Raw genomic sequence first — 13,605 nt, forward strand, 5'->3', positions numbered from 1 at the left:
ACAAATGTTGATCCAATTATGCAGTATTACTTTGAATATAAATAAGCACTCTTTGATTCAGTTTTCCAGTAAAATACATCCTGCCTCTGCCTTTGAAATTAATAACAAACAAGCAAAGAAAACAAGAAAATCCTGTTTTTGTGTTGTTTTGTGTGCTTTTAGTTTCACTTCCTGTAGTAACAGCAAAACATCAGTGTTTCAGCACTGAACAAGTGTGTTATGCAACGCAAACATTTATCTCTTATGTATTTTCTTTAAAATAAATCCCAACTTTCACTTTATTATGAGAATAATAACTTAGATAATAACTAATATTTTAAAACCACTGAAACTGCTGTAGTGGGATTTCTTTGTGTCATGGTCGCCATCTGCTGGCTACATATGGTAACTATAAAGAAAGGAACCCTGGATTTACAGTATAAATGCTGTCAAAGACAGAAACATGTTGAAGCCTCCTAATTTACCACTGGAGATAGAGCGTGACCTTTGGAGCAGTCTGGGACATAGACCTGGCTGAATAAGCCTGCAGGTGCTCCAACCAGTATCCTAAACTCCAAATCTGGTCCCAGCTGTGGTTTCCATCCAAGCTCAACTTCTCACAGCCAAGAGCTGCTTTTTTCACCACTCCTACACACTTTGTGGCACGCAGCCATTTTGCACATGGAGATTTGCCTACTTGCAGCCTGCGTCTGCCTCAGCTAACTTCAAAGTTTTGCAGAAATGGGTGAGGCCACCAGTGAAGCCTGTGAACGTTGCTTCACAACAGCTTGTTGAAGGATGGGATTTCTACCTCTGACTCAACGAGACACAGTCCGGCGCCACTTTCAAAGCTTGTCAGAGCACAGGGCCCCGAGGCAAAGCTTATTGTCCACAAATAGATCCTGCCCCCTTGGTTTTGTTTATTTAAATGAGACTCTTAGACCCTCGGGTGTTTGTCGAGGAAAAGTCAGAAATACCAAATATCTTTTTTTTTCATCTTCTTCCTCTTTAGTCTTTCCTTTCTTCTTTTCTCTCGTAGCCCTTCAGCTTGGTGAGCCAAAAATCCTTGGTAAACATCCAGGCCCGGCAGCTTTGTAGCACTGAGCTGGTCTACCTCTCAGAGTACCCCCTTTGCACTGGGAGCTTTGGTTTCCAGCACAGTTTTACTGTCATAATACTAATTCCTAGTAATGATCTTTCACTTTATTTCATGAACTTGCATTTCCTATCACATTTGATAGCTTCCTTTAATTATATACATTTTAATCATACGTGGCTCTCATTTTTCTTAGGAACAAAAATCGGGTCAAAAAACAAACAAACTGGTGTTTCTTTGTTTTTACATTGATCGGGTCCCAATCAACCCAAATATCAAAGAGAAATTAAAAATGCATGCCATGGAAGAGTTCAGGTCTTAGGAGGTTAAAACAGGTGCTATGGGTGTACACTTTAAAATTTCACTGATTCACTGTAAGTGCACATGCCAGGTACAGAGCCACTAGAAAAAATAAATGTTGAACCATCATCATCAGGTCACAGTGCTGCTTGGAGCGTCTCCATGATTTACGGTAATCTACATGGATAAGTCTTTTGGTTAATACAAACACTGCATGATAGTCTGGGCCTTTTAAAACACCTTAGGATTTGTAGCAAGTGTAAAACAAAAAAAAAAAGCTCATAAAGCAGTATTTGCTTTCAGCTTTTTTTCTTTGTCTATTGGAATATTAAAATACTGCAAGGCTTTAAAAACATATTGTTGACATAAAAAAAAGGACCCTAGAAGTCTGTAAAGAGTCCGCACATAGACTTTAGGCCTATTTCATAGTCGCTAGAAAACAATAAATCACTGGGCCAGATAGGCTGAGGGTCTCTGAAGATGAGGTACTTCAAAACAGAGAACTAAAAGTTCAGCCACAAATTATTCTGTACAAGTTCCCAATGCTTTAATGTATCTTATGCTATGGGAACCGACCTTTCATTGTGCACTGCAAACTTACCAGTCACAACTTGTCAAGAATCCACAGGGATCTCCGCTGTCACACTCTGTCACAGGTGCTTTAGTGCTGTTACTACAGAGTGAATTTACGTGTGGAGGAAGAAACGGTTCATCCCTCGTGCCAAAATCCAATCCAGTCAGAGGTCATGTCCTCTCTCTTGTTCTTTATACAGCGAAATGCTCAGGGAGTAAGAATAATAACGAAACCTCATATCCTCCTGTTATATCAATTCACTTCCCCTCTCTCTATTTATACAAGCGGTGTCAACTAATATCATTAGCGTACAATGTCATTACTGTGAACCTGCAGCAGGAAATGTGTCACCAGCTCATTTTCCTTCTTCAATAACACACTCATCAACATGAGTCCTTACACTCCGCCACCCTCCCCGCTCCAGAAGAGACGCTCTGCCTATTAATTGGAAGGTATAAATTACAAGTAATCACTATCAGGTTTTTCACTGCCTAGACAATCGGCATTTACTCATCCGTCTTCCTGTTTAAACTATCTGCTGGAGAATTGCAAAGCCCTGCTGCTTATTTTCCAACGATTAGCTGTACATCAGCATTACCACCTCAAATCCAGCAGTTTCACATCCAGCATTAAATAGGATGAATATTGATCTGCTAAAGAGGATTTATTTATTTCATGCTCTATCCAAAGATCAACTGCTACCAGCTTTGGACGGATCTGCGAAGGTCTTACCGAATAAAGCTACTGCATACATGACTTTGGACTTGACATTTTAGGCCTGGAAGAAGACCAAACAGTAAATTCACTGCAATAATCCCAGATAAATGGGATGATCACTACGAAAGCTTAGATAGTTAAGTGGCCTACACTTAAGTCCAGAAACGATAAAAACACAACTCAAAGGAGATCCTCCATGTCGGGGGCGTGGTCTGTACAATCCGAACTAAGGAAGACACCCACCTGAGATGTGCCATATGTGCTGCTCACAAGAGGCAGAGTCATCTTACAGCGCAGGGTCATCGAAAATGGCATCTGTAAAAATAACCTACAAATGGTTCTATGCACCTGCACACTGGACATATTTTTCTTCTGGTGTATATAGTTTTTCTTTGTTTGGAACAGATCAGACGCACTGGGGTTTTAGACTAACATCTTCCATTGAAGCATTCATTATTAGACTGTTGTTAGCTCGTTTCTTCCGATTGCTTCCTGCCATTAGCAGTTGGAAAGCTCTTGAAGAAATTGTTATGTTTTCAAGTTTCAATTATGTCCCACATTGGTTTGACTACTTTTTAAAAGCAATTTTGCTCATAAAAGATTTCAAGGGCATTTTTCTGGCATGAAAAATTTAACATTACTGTATTAAATGTCATGAGACATCCACATTTTTTATGAAGTCTGTATTGGAATTTGTCTCACTGATCTTTAACTCCTTGTGAAAACACATGCAAACCTACACCCGTGCAAATGCATACACATGCCTTAACCCTTTGCACACTGAACTGCATTCAGCCTAGTCTTAAAATTTTGGCGCTGGTTGGTGAGACTTGGTGAGCTGTCAGAGGAATAGGTCCCATGCCGCTCGGCAACCGGCTCAGCTGGGTGGAGCTGCGACAGGGAGACAAGAAGAGAGGCAAACAGAAAGACAGACAAAAAAAAGTGGCCATCTGGATAGACAGGCCGCAGGGTCACATGGTGGAGTCACAGACAGGATGGTGCTCAGCTGCTCCGTGTCTGTGCTGTCAGCCTCAAAAACTTATGAGTCTACACTGAAACGGCTGGGGATTGAGCCCCGAGAATTGTTCAAACCGCAAAGTATGTCTGATTTTGCCCTGTTTTGGAAAAAAAACATTCAAATTATTTAACATCTTAACTTATCAATAAATATACCGATATGTACAAGTATTTTTGCAAAGGTTTTTACATGTACCACACCATCTAAGTGCTCCATCCTCCTTATAGTCCTGCTTTTATTTTGATAAGTTTAAGTAGACATTTAGGTCTTTAGTACATACCGTTTTAAGGCAATAATCTCTGCAAGGATGTGGACAGTATGCTGTTGAAAGTAGCTCGAGCTGCCAGTAGATGGCATCTGATGCCTGCTTTAGATGTGTGCACTGTCCCACTGTCACCGTCAGCTTCCCTGCAAAACTAAAGATGCAGTTAGATTGCTGTAGAGAAATATAAATATATGAAATATAAACATGCGAAAGATAACTTTGCAGTAAAGTTCATTACAGTCAGAGCAAAATGAAATGTTGATATGCTGTTTCCCTGAAAACACTTATTTGCACTGTTATATTTTTTAGAATTTCAAAGATTCTCCTCTACTGAAAATGAATTTTTAAAAACACAATTAACACGACTCCGAGCTCCAATACAAAATGTGCAAAAAGTCTTAAAATTCTCCAATATTTCAGTTTGGCATGTCCATTAGATCACAGCAAGTATTACTGGGAGAAAGTTTTAATTGAGATGTATTTGATTTTTGCTTCAAGGATGGCTCCATCTCCCTTCCTTAACATATGGGCTCGTGTGTGTTGTTCAACCATAAATTTTCAGTGCTGCAGGACATTGTCTTTTTTTATGCCTTGTGATCCATCCCACATACATGCCAGAAAAGTGTCAAGGCCTTCTGGGAGTGAGACGAAAACGTGCCGTGGCAGTGAGCATTCAGCTGGCAGACTGCGAGGATCCGCAGCCGGCTCTGTGGGTAAGGAATGCCTTATGGTTGCGCTGGTCTGCAGATCACGCACACTTCAAAAGATATTGAAGGCTCATTCTACTATTTAAGGATTACACAAAAAGCTATTGCCACTGTCTCACAATGACACTTAATTAAACTGGAGCCTTCACTACAGTTGAATTTAGATAATATGTATTTTTTAAATGTGTCTCTGATTAAAAGTGTCATATGTCAAAATGGCATATGAACAACTGAAATATTTCGCCTTCCAGCATTTGTTGCACTTTAATGTGATATCCTGTGATTGTACAGATTTTTGCGAATTATCCTTAACAACAAAAATCAACTGATTACAGAACAGACAGGAGTTCAAACCCACAAGAAATGTAAATAGTGGGGTAAATTTATAAATCTAGCACATTATTTATGTCATATGTATTTTGTCTTTGGGTTATGTGGACAAACTTTTTAAAATGACACTTTATTTCTTTTTTTTGAAAGATGTGCATAAGTGAAAATCTGAGAAACAAATAAACACTTTTAGAGAATCTGACCAAAAATGAAGACCACACAAGTAGACAGCTGTTCAAAGCAATGCAATCAGCTTAACAGCAGGACAACAAAAGAGCAGCCACGCCTTAGATAAAGATGCTTAACCTCCAAGCATGCTAAGTGCCCCTCGCTCCATTACCACTTAATAGGCCTAATCAGTTTGGCCAAGATTAGATTTTGAATCTATTGCCACCAAAGCACAGTGGAATATTAAATTACTGACTTCATTAGACAGTGCAGAGTCATGTTGTTTAGCTGGTGTCCGTTAGAATAGGTATTATCCGCGGTGGTAAAAGTCCCTGGGCTATATCACAACTATGCTACTTTACAGAAGGATAATGTGTGGAAGATTGTGTTAAACTGATGGGTTTTGGATATTCAGCTTTTTCCTTTCACCCCCTATTATTATGATCCTACAAAAAAGCCTCAGATTAATTTACTTTTGAATAAAACTGTTATGAAAAAAAATGCTGATTCCAATTTGTGAAAAAACGCATAATGAAAATGTGGGTGAAATGTTTTTTAATCATCCGAAAATATTGCAACCTATGAATTACTGCAAAGAAGCTCAAACAGCAGAATGCCTGTTAAATGTTTTCTATTACCGAGCCTCGTATGTAATAATTGTTCTTGCAAACTGCTCATAATTTTTTTTGATGTTTATTCAAGCTTGAGATCAAATGCAGCGTAGTGGTTTTTTAGAATCGGAATCACGGCCAAGCCGACTTCACATCTGACAGATTAAGGTCTAAAACTTCCCACATAATCTTATTTCAAAATAAATTAAAGTCAAAAAGAGTTGAGCTGCAAGTTGCAGCTGGAATGACTGACTAACTGACTAACTGACCGATGTTACAGCGCTTGAGTTTTTAGATGGATAGATTTCTTCTACTGCCTCATATTTTCCACAGAAATTAAATATACTGAGAGGCATGCCCTGCCACACTCGGATTTGGATTCGGCAGACTGCTTTTATCCAACGCATTTAACTCATCAACAAAGCAGCTCTGAACACACACACACACACACACACACACACACACACACATATATATATATATGTATCCATCTATAGATTGATAGATGTAACCCATCTGTGAACAATTCATAATAAATGCAACCTAGAAATTCTTTGTTTTCACTATTATTGGTTGTTTTTCACAATTCCAGTAGCTACTGCTAACATTATCAAACTGTTTAAGGGCTCAACTTCATTATTTAATTATTAGCATTCATTTTACCTTCCTAATTCCTGCTCACTGTTGTTGTTTTTAAAGGTAAACTTTACAGACCTAACACATTTAATTGAATTTATTTAATTCACATTGTATTTGCTCTTTACAAATTAAAAAAGTAGCATTTTATATGAAGTTACGGATAAATTGTTGTTTTGCAGAAACATATACACAACCACTCCAAAAGCTTCAGAGGGACGGACAAAGCAGCAGACAGATAATCAGACAGACAGGGAGTAGTGACATGGCTGAGCAGTGCATGAATGTTTTCTTGACAAATAAAAACACCAGTGAAATGCACTGCGAGGACCAATTTCAGGCCTCCTGCACTAACTTGAGGAATCAATATGAGGCAATGGAGCAGGTTGGGGCTTGGATCGATATCTGATGATACAATCATATCTTACTTCTTGACACTGAGCAGCAGACCACACTGGGGAGGATGAGCTGTGGGTGGTTAAATGAAAACAAGCAGGAAAATAACGATTTGATGGTTGAAGTGTATTTTTTTTTATTTTAAAAATACAATAAAAATAATCTTTCTTGAGGATTTAGTCTGGGTTTAGTTGTGTAGGTGTGCTTTTGGTCACAGATATAAAGTTTTTGCACTTACTGCTTTTTTTTTTTTCTTTGCTTGTTTTATTTATTTATTTGGAAGAGCCACTTCTGCTCAAATAAAGCATTGTTTCATTTGAACCAGATCCTTTAAATGTATGCAAAACATAAGACAATCACTTGGATGTATCAGCACAGTAAAAGTTAAATTTATCTGAAGGTGTAATCATTATTTTGAATTCCAATATAAAATTGCTGATATTTATATAATTTTTATAGAATTTACTTAGATACTATTTAAGTGTAGTTTTCAGTACTTGCAACTACATGCTGTTTCTTATCATTTCTTCTCACCTTGTTCCCAGCACAAAGCAAAAATATTGCATTTCAGACAGTCTCAGTCACTGCTGATGACAGATTAATCAAAGGGATTTAATCCCGGCCTACTGGATGGTTTAGCAGATGCAGCGAAAGCACGCAGCGATGTCAGGTTGGTGATGATACAAATGTGCACTCAAGCATACTTGGGCACACACAGATGAGTGGGGGAAGACCTCGGTGAGGTACTAGTCACTTATTTAAGGGAATGTAATATGATATTGGATGATACATGGAAACATATAGAGCAACATGAACTGTATGGTAAACATGGCACATTTCACACCTGTCTGTCCGATGATCGCTCATAGTCTGTAATGAGCATACATCGAGCTAGTTTCAATGGCATTTGGAGGGTTAATGGTGCTTATATGTGAAGCCTTGAAAACAATAAACCTCCCATGTGATTTAACAGTATATCCTAGGATTTAAAACTTGGGCTCTTTAAAGTTGTATGTGAAAGCCCTTAAACCTCACCACACCCTAGAGAGGGAAGCTGCTTTCTTTATAGTCTTGCATTGACTTCCATGGACTCCCAATCATGAGTCACCCTGTGTATGCTGCCATCCCCCCCTACCGCCAACCCACCAAACCCTCCGCATCCCTTTTCTGTCTACCCCCTCACCCACCAAAACAGAGTGCCTTAGCTTTTAATGGGCCAACAGGGCTTGGCTTACTTCAGTGGCACAGCATAGCCAACGCAAACCAAATTATTGCTGAAAGAAAACAGCAGAAGGCAATTAAATCCCAGTTAGGCTGATCATTCCAGCCTTGATTAATGGGGTCAACGGGTGGAGTATTCTTCTTTTTGTGTCCGTTGTGTTATATTATCCCTGTGGAATAACAATAATGAAAAGTGTGCAACTCACAGTCTCTTATGATCAGTCGGTGGATGTTTACCGGTAGAAAATCTACGAGCTAATTTGCGTGTGTGCGCGTGTGTGTGTGTTTGTGTGTGGTTTCGCAGGTACGTAGAACAGTGTGCACTTATGATGCTTTTACTGGCACATCGTTACGCTGGCATGATAGCATCAACAATTAAAATGGCTGCCTGAAAGTTTACATTGAAAGACAGTCAGCGAGTTTTGGCAGGAGTGATGTTGCATAGATTGCCAACATGATGGCAATTTTGAATCAAAATAATCCCATTTGTTCTAGCAGTGTCAGATGTTCTGGTAGGCAGACTATGTACCTAATGAAGTAAGCATGCACAACTTGTACCATAGTTCCATTGCACTAATGCTGGCATCCCTTCTGGCCAAAACTTTGCATGGTTTTGATTATCACGTATCGTTTAAACTCAGCAACTCTTTCCCAGCATTTGCCAACATGCTTTCAATTCAGTCTGTCTGCCTGTCTGCAAAGGAATATCCTCTGCCACTGCAATTTTACGATCGGCGATAATTCTGAAAAATGATGTCTACATTGTCGTATCTGAAAGGCCCAGGGCAAAATCCCACAGCTGCACAATCAACAAAGCTCATTTCACATCATTATGATGTTATTTGGGATAAAACCACGAATTATCACGTGGTGAATGTGTAACTAGAAGATTAAGCACAGAATCTGCTTTTCCTCTCAGCCCTCTTGAACTGCTAACATCCAAACCGGAGCACATAACAACACAAACACAGAGCAAAAGAGAGCTGAGCAGTGATCCGCTGTTTGCTGACCAAATGACTGTCACCCCTTTGGGAAGGGGAGGAGGTAGGAAGGAGCATGGTGGCGTAGCGTTCTCCACTGCTATTTGTTACTAAACTGTTGTCACTCAAGTCATAAGTCAGTGTTTGAGGCTAATCACAGCAAACTCCTCAGAACCTTGCCAGCCCTCACCACAAGCCTCATACCCCCTCATCTCATTCCCACATTCCTCAAGGCCTCGTTTTTTTACCACTCCCACATCCACCCTCCACAGCCCCATCCAAGCCCACCCTCACCTTCTCAATCCACTCTTGGATCATTTCAATTTGCATCCCAACTGGCCCTGGGATTCCCTAGCCCTGTTAAAAGGCAGGCTATTTGTTGTGCTCTGCGGTTAATGCCGCGCAGAGCTTTAAATACCCATATCAAATCTTGGAGGCTCAACAGATTCAGTTTTGCAAACCTGTATCGAACAGAGGTTCAATCCGTCAGCTTAGAAGTGTACACTCCTTAAGTTGTGTGATAAGGTAAAACCAATCACTGGATTAGGCTCTCTCTGTCAGTGATGGTGTATTTTCAGTGCACAGTGTTGCTTTGCTGAAACAAGATAAGCTGATGGAGTAACATTATGGTGCTTGAGATTTCGTTTTCAATAGGAATATACTATTAATGGATTCTGAAGCCAGTGTATGATGCTGCTCTTGCAGTTGTGGATAATGCATTAGCATTAGCTGTGAAAAGCAGTTGGTGCCGGATACCATGAGCAATCATCTCTCGAAACCACAAATTTGATTGTTTTTATCATGCAAATCCAGCCTACTACCCGATAAAATTGATTGAGGTCTTAAAGTAGGATTGCAGTGTTTATTCTTATAGAGCTTCTCACAAACAAAACTCAGCCTTTAGATTCACAAGTATAATTTTGCACAGCATATGGTGAATTCATAACTCACGAAAGGAGGAATCTCTTGAGTCTGCTGCTTTTTGCGGTTACTCTGCCTTGTTCCATCTGGTTTTGGGGGAGATGTGGGAGGTTTTGGTACATGGCAAGCTTGAGAGAAAATTCATGGCAGGTACATAAATAATCACCCAGCTAAAATATAGGCTACAACTTCTGTTCCTGGTTGAAGTGTTGCGAGACTGTCTTGGATGACATTTGAGATGAACACAAAGCCATCCACAAGCTGCAAAGTACAAACCAAACCTCCTCTCCCTTTCCCCTCACATGAAGCTGGGTTTCCACTTTGTCCTGCCAACAAGCGTTCCCTGGAAGCTCGCTGTCAGACATTTTATGCTTGGTCGAACTCACACTTCAAACCTTGAGGCATCGTTTGTGGACAGCTATGATCCAACTGTCATTTTCTTTTTTTTTCTGTTGGTTTTTGTGTGAATGCAAAGAGATCAGTGTGGTGATTGGTGATGAAAACCTTTCAAGCACTTTTGACGACTCAAGTGAGAAAGTTTAGGAGGCTGCTTATTTTAGTTTTATGCACTGTGGAGTGCCAGATCACAGCACAGTTTGACCACAATTTCTTGAGTCCAGTTGTCCTAACACTTTGGCATGAAATGTGTAATTAGTGTAATCACAGATATACTGACTGTCTTTGTTTTTTATCGTAAAACCAAGACACATAATGATATATGTGAACGTATGCAAAGAATGTCACTCGTTTTTTTCTTTATCTATGGGATCCTGTGGTTAGGCTAATTGTGTTAAATTAGCCTGTTAAGTGGGCCTAAATATTTTTCAGCGCATAAGACAAACTAACTGCAATCAACAGCGTTGCATGAGAAATGTAAACACATTTAAAAGAAACCACCTGGCAAATATATAAATCAGGCAATGCATGCCCAGAAAAGCCAAATGAATGTGAATTAAAAGCATTGGTGTAAGCTAGCCATGACATAATAGAACATTCCATGTATTTTTAAGCTGAACAACCACCTCTTACCAAATGAAGGCAAAGTGAGCATTTTTATATAAGAAAGTTTTATAATTTCCTCAATTTTCAGAAATAAAAAAAAAATCACATCAATCAAGAAAAAAAAAATTTCATGGTCATCCTATTTTAGTGATCCCATCGCCCTTTTTGAAAGTAAAGATTATATAATTCAAGTAATAATTCATGCATATGTTGTCTGGTTGCTGTAGTTATGACACAATACATTAGCATATTCTCATTTCCAGCACATTACCATGTACAGTAATACTGCCATTTTGTCAAAGCCTGTGGTATCACATGTTGGACTGGAGATATACACACTTCATTTAGCACTGGTCCCATGACACACCAGTTTAAGACAGGTCACACTCCTAACCTGTCACATAAAGTTCTGGGTGGGATGGTGTTCCTGTGGTTGGCAGTGCTGCCTCACAGCAAGAAGCTTTTTCCAGGTTTTTCCAGGTTTCAAAGCCTTCTGGGTTGTGCATGTTATGTCATACCAGTCAAATGCTAGCAGCTAGCTTGGTAAAGCAAAAGGTAGCTACAAAATAATTTATCGTTCAAATGCATTACATATTATTTTGAGAAATAGAAACGTTTGAGTAATTTTCTTACACAAAGTCAAACTATTGCTTTACCTCTTTGTAGTGTTTATGCTAAGCTTTAGCTAAGTAGATGCTTGCCCCAATTTAAATTTACCATACCGACAGGCAGTGATACTAATCTTCTAACTTTTGCCAAGAAATCAAAAAGCAAATTTCTACATTTCTTTAAATGTTTGCCTAGTTTTGGATCCCACTGCAGTAAACAATACCACTGTGTATACGAGAAACAAGTCACAGCTTGAAGATGTTGCCTACCTCCTCCATTAAAGCCTCCAGCAGCTGGTGGTCTAAGTCCTTCCTTGGCCTAACCAGTCCACACATCATGTTGCCTCAGGTTAAGGGGGCACAAAAACTGAAAGGAGAATGTCCATTCCTGGCCATTAGCTGGCTTCATGCTAATCCAGGGATTACATTATCTACATTTACCCTACTTAAGGTTTCCCAGAATTCACAGAGTAGAAGGGCTAACAACAAAACAGCTCCCAGTCTTCTCTATCTCACACATGAATCTTTAATGTGCCTGGGGTGAGAACACACATGATGTCCAGTCACGAGTGATCGCTGTAGTAGCTGATTTCTGTTGTAAAAGTCAAAATAAACCAGATGCCTTTGAGACTGGTCTCTCTAATCTGAGTCGAGCACTTTATTGTCTGTATTTCTGAATATGAGTCAGACATGTGTGGACCTGCTCTAATCTGTTTTAATTAAACTTAAGCTGAAGACTGATACTTACAGTGCATGCACCTTTTTCCTTGCTGATATCTGGCTTGTTACATTAAACATTTCAAGATGAGTGTGTTTAATGTAACTAGTTGCAAGCAGAGATGGGCAGTAACGCGTTACTGTAATCCGATTACTTTTTCAAGTAACGAGTAAAGTAAGGGATTACTATTGCAAAAACGGTAATTAGATTACCGTTACTTTCCCGTAGGAACACTGCGTTACTAAAACCGTGATTTTTTTGCGAGAATGTCTCATGACAGTGATGTAAGCAAGTGCGACGTTCGTGACAACAGCTGTGTGCAGATCAACAACATTTTTTTTTTAGAAAAAGTAGAATTGGGCTGAAAGATCTATCGCTTTATCACCTATTCAGGTTGTAAATCGTGTTTTTAAAAAGTAACTAAGTAACTAAGTAATTAATTACTTTTGAAAATAAGTAATCAGTAAAGTAACGGCATTACTTTTTTGGGGAAGTAATCAGTAATTAATTACTGATTACTTTTTTCAAGTAACTTGACCAATACTGCTGAGGACCCCCACCCTATATACAGTATAAGGCCTTGTGTCTAGGGGCAGTGGGTGTCCTCATTTAGCCATGGCCTGGCCCCTAGACAGGTCGTAACATAAGCTATTTATGTGAGATCTTTAAGGATTTTATTTCTAGTGGCTTAACTGTTACACATACGAATTTTAGTAACCCTAAAATTACATACAGGTAATGTACATTGAACATAACGTTAAAGAAATACAAACTGAGGATTTAATATCACAGTCGCTGAGGGATGATAGTGTTATTAGGCCAATTGGGAATTGACGTTATGACATTTTTTTTTAGAAAAAGTAGAATTGGGCTGAAAGATCTATCGCTTTATCACCTATTCAGGTTGTAAATCGTGTTTTTAAAAAGTAACTAAGTAACTAAGTAATTAATTACTTTTGAAAATAAGTAATCAGTAAAGTAACGGGATTACTTTTTTGGGGAAGTAATCAATAATTAGTTACTTATTACTTTTTTCAAGTAACTTGACCAACACTGGTTACAAGTGGCTGTTGGAGGTGCTTACCAGTCGCACCTGTCTAGACAGTGATCAGTGATCCCCTATTAACCCTCGTTTGCTATGAAAAATGTGTTTTCCCCAAACTATTGGGGAGTAGTTGCAGGAGGTTGCTTACTTTAGGTAAAGAGGTATGTGGTGCTGAAGTGAAAACGTACTTGACTGTCTTGGCTGCCAGCAGATTGCAGTGGTCACCCATTTGTATTAAATACCCATTTGTCTGCTCTCACTCACTACTTCCTAAGTAGAAACTGTGACGAGTGAGATACAAACTGGAAACATT

This window comes from Neolamprologus brichardi, chromosome 2, assembly GCF_056152115.1.
Source record: "Neolamprologus brichardi isolate AB-2024 chromosome 2, ASM5615211v1, whole genome shotgun sequence".
NCBI lineage: Eukaryota > Metazoa > Chordata > Actinopteri > Cichliformes > Cichlidae > Neolamprologus > Neolamprologus brichardi.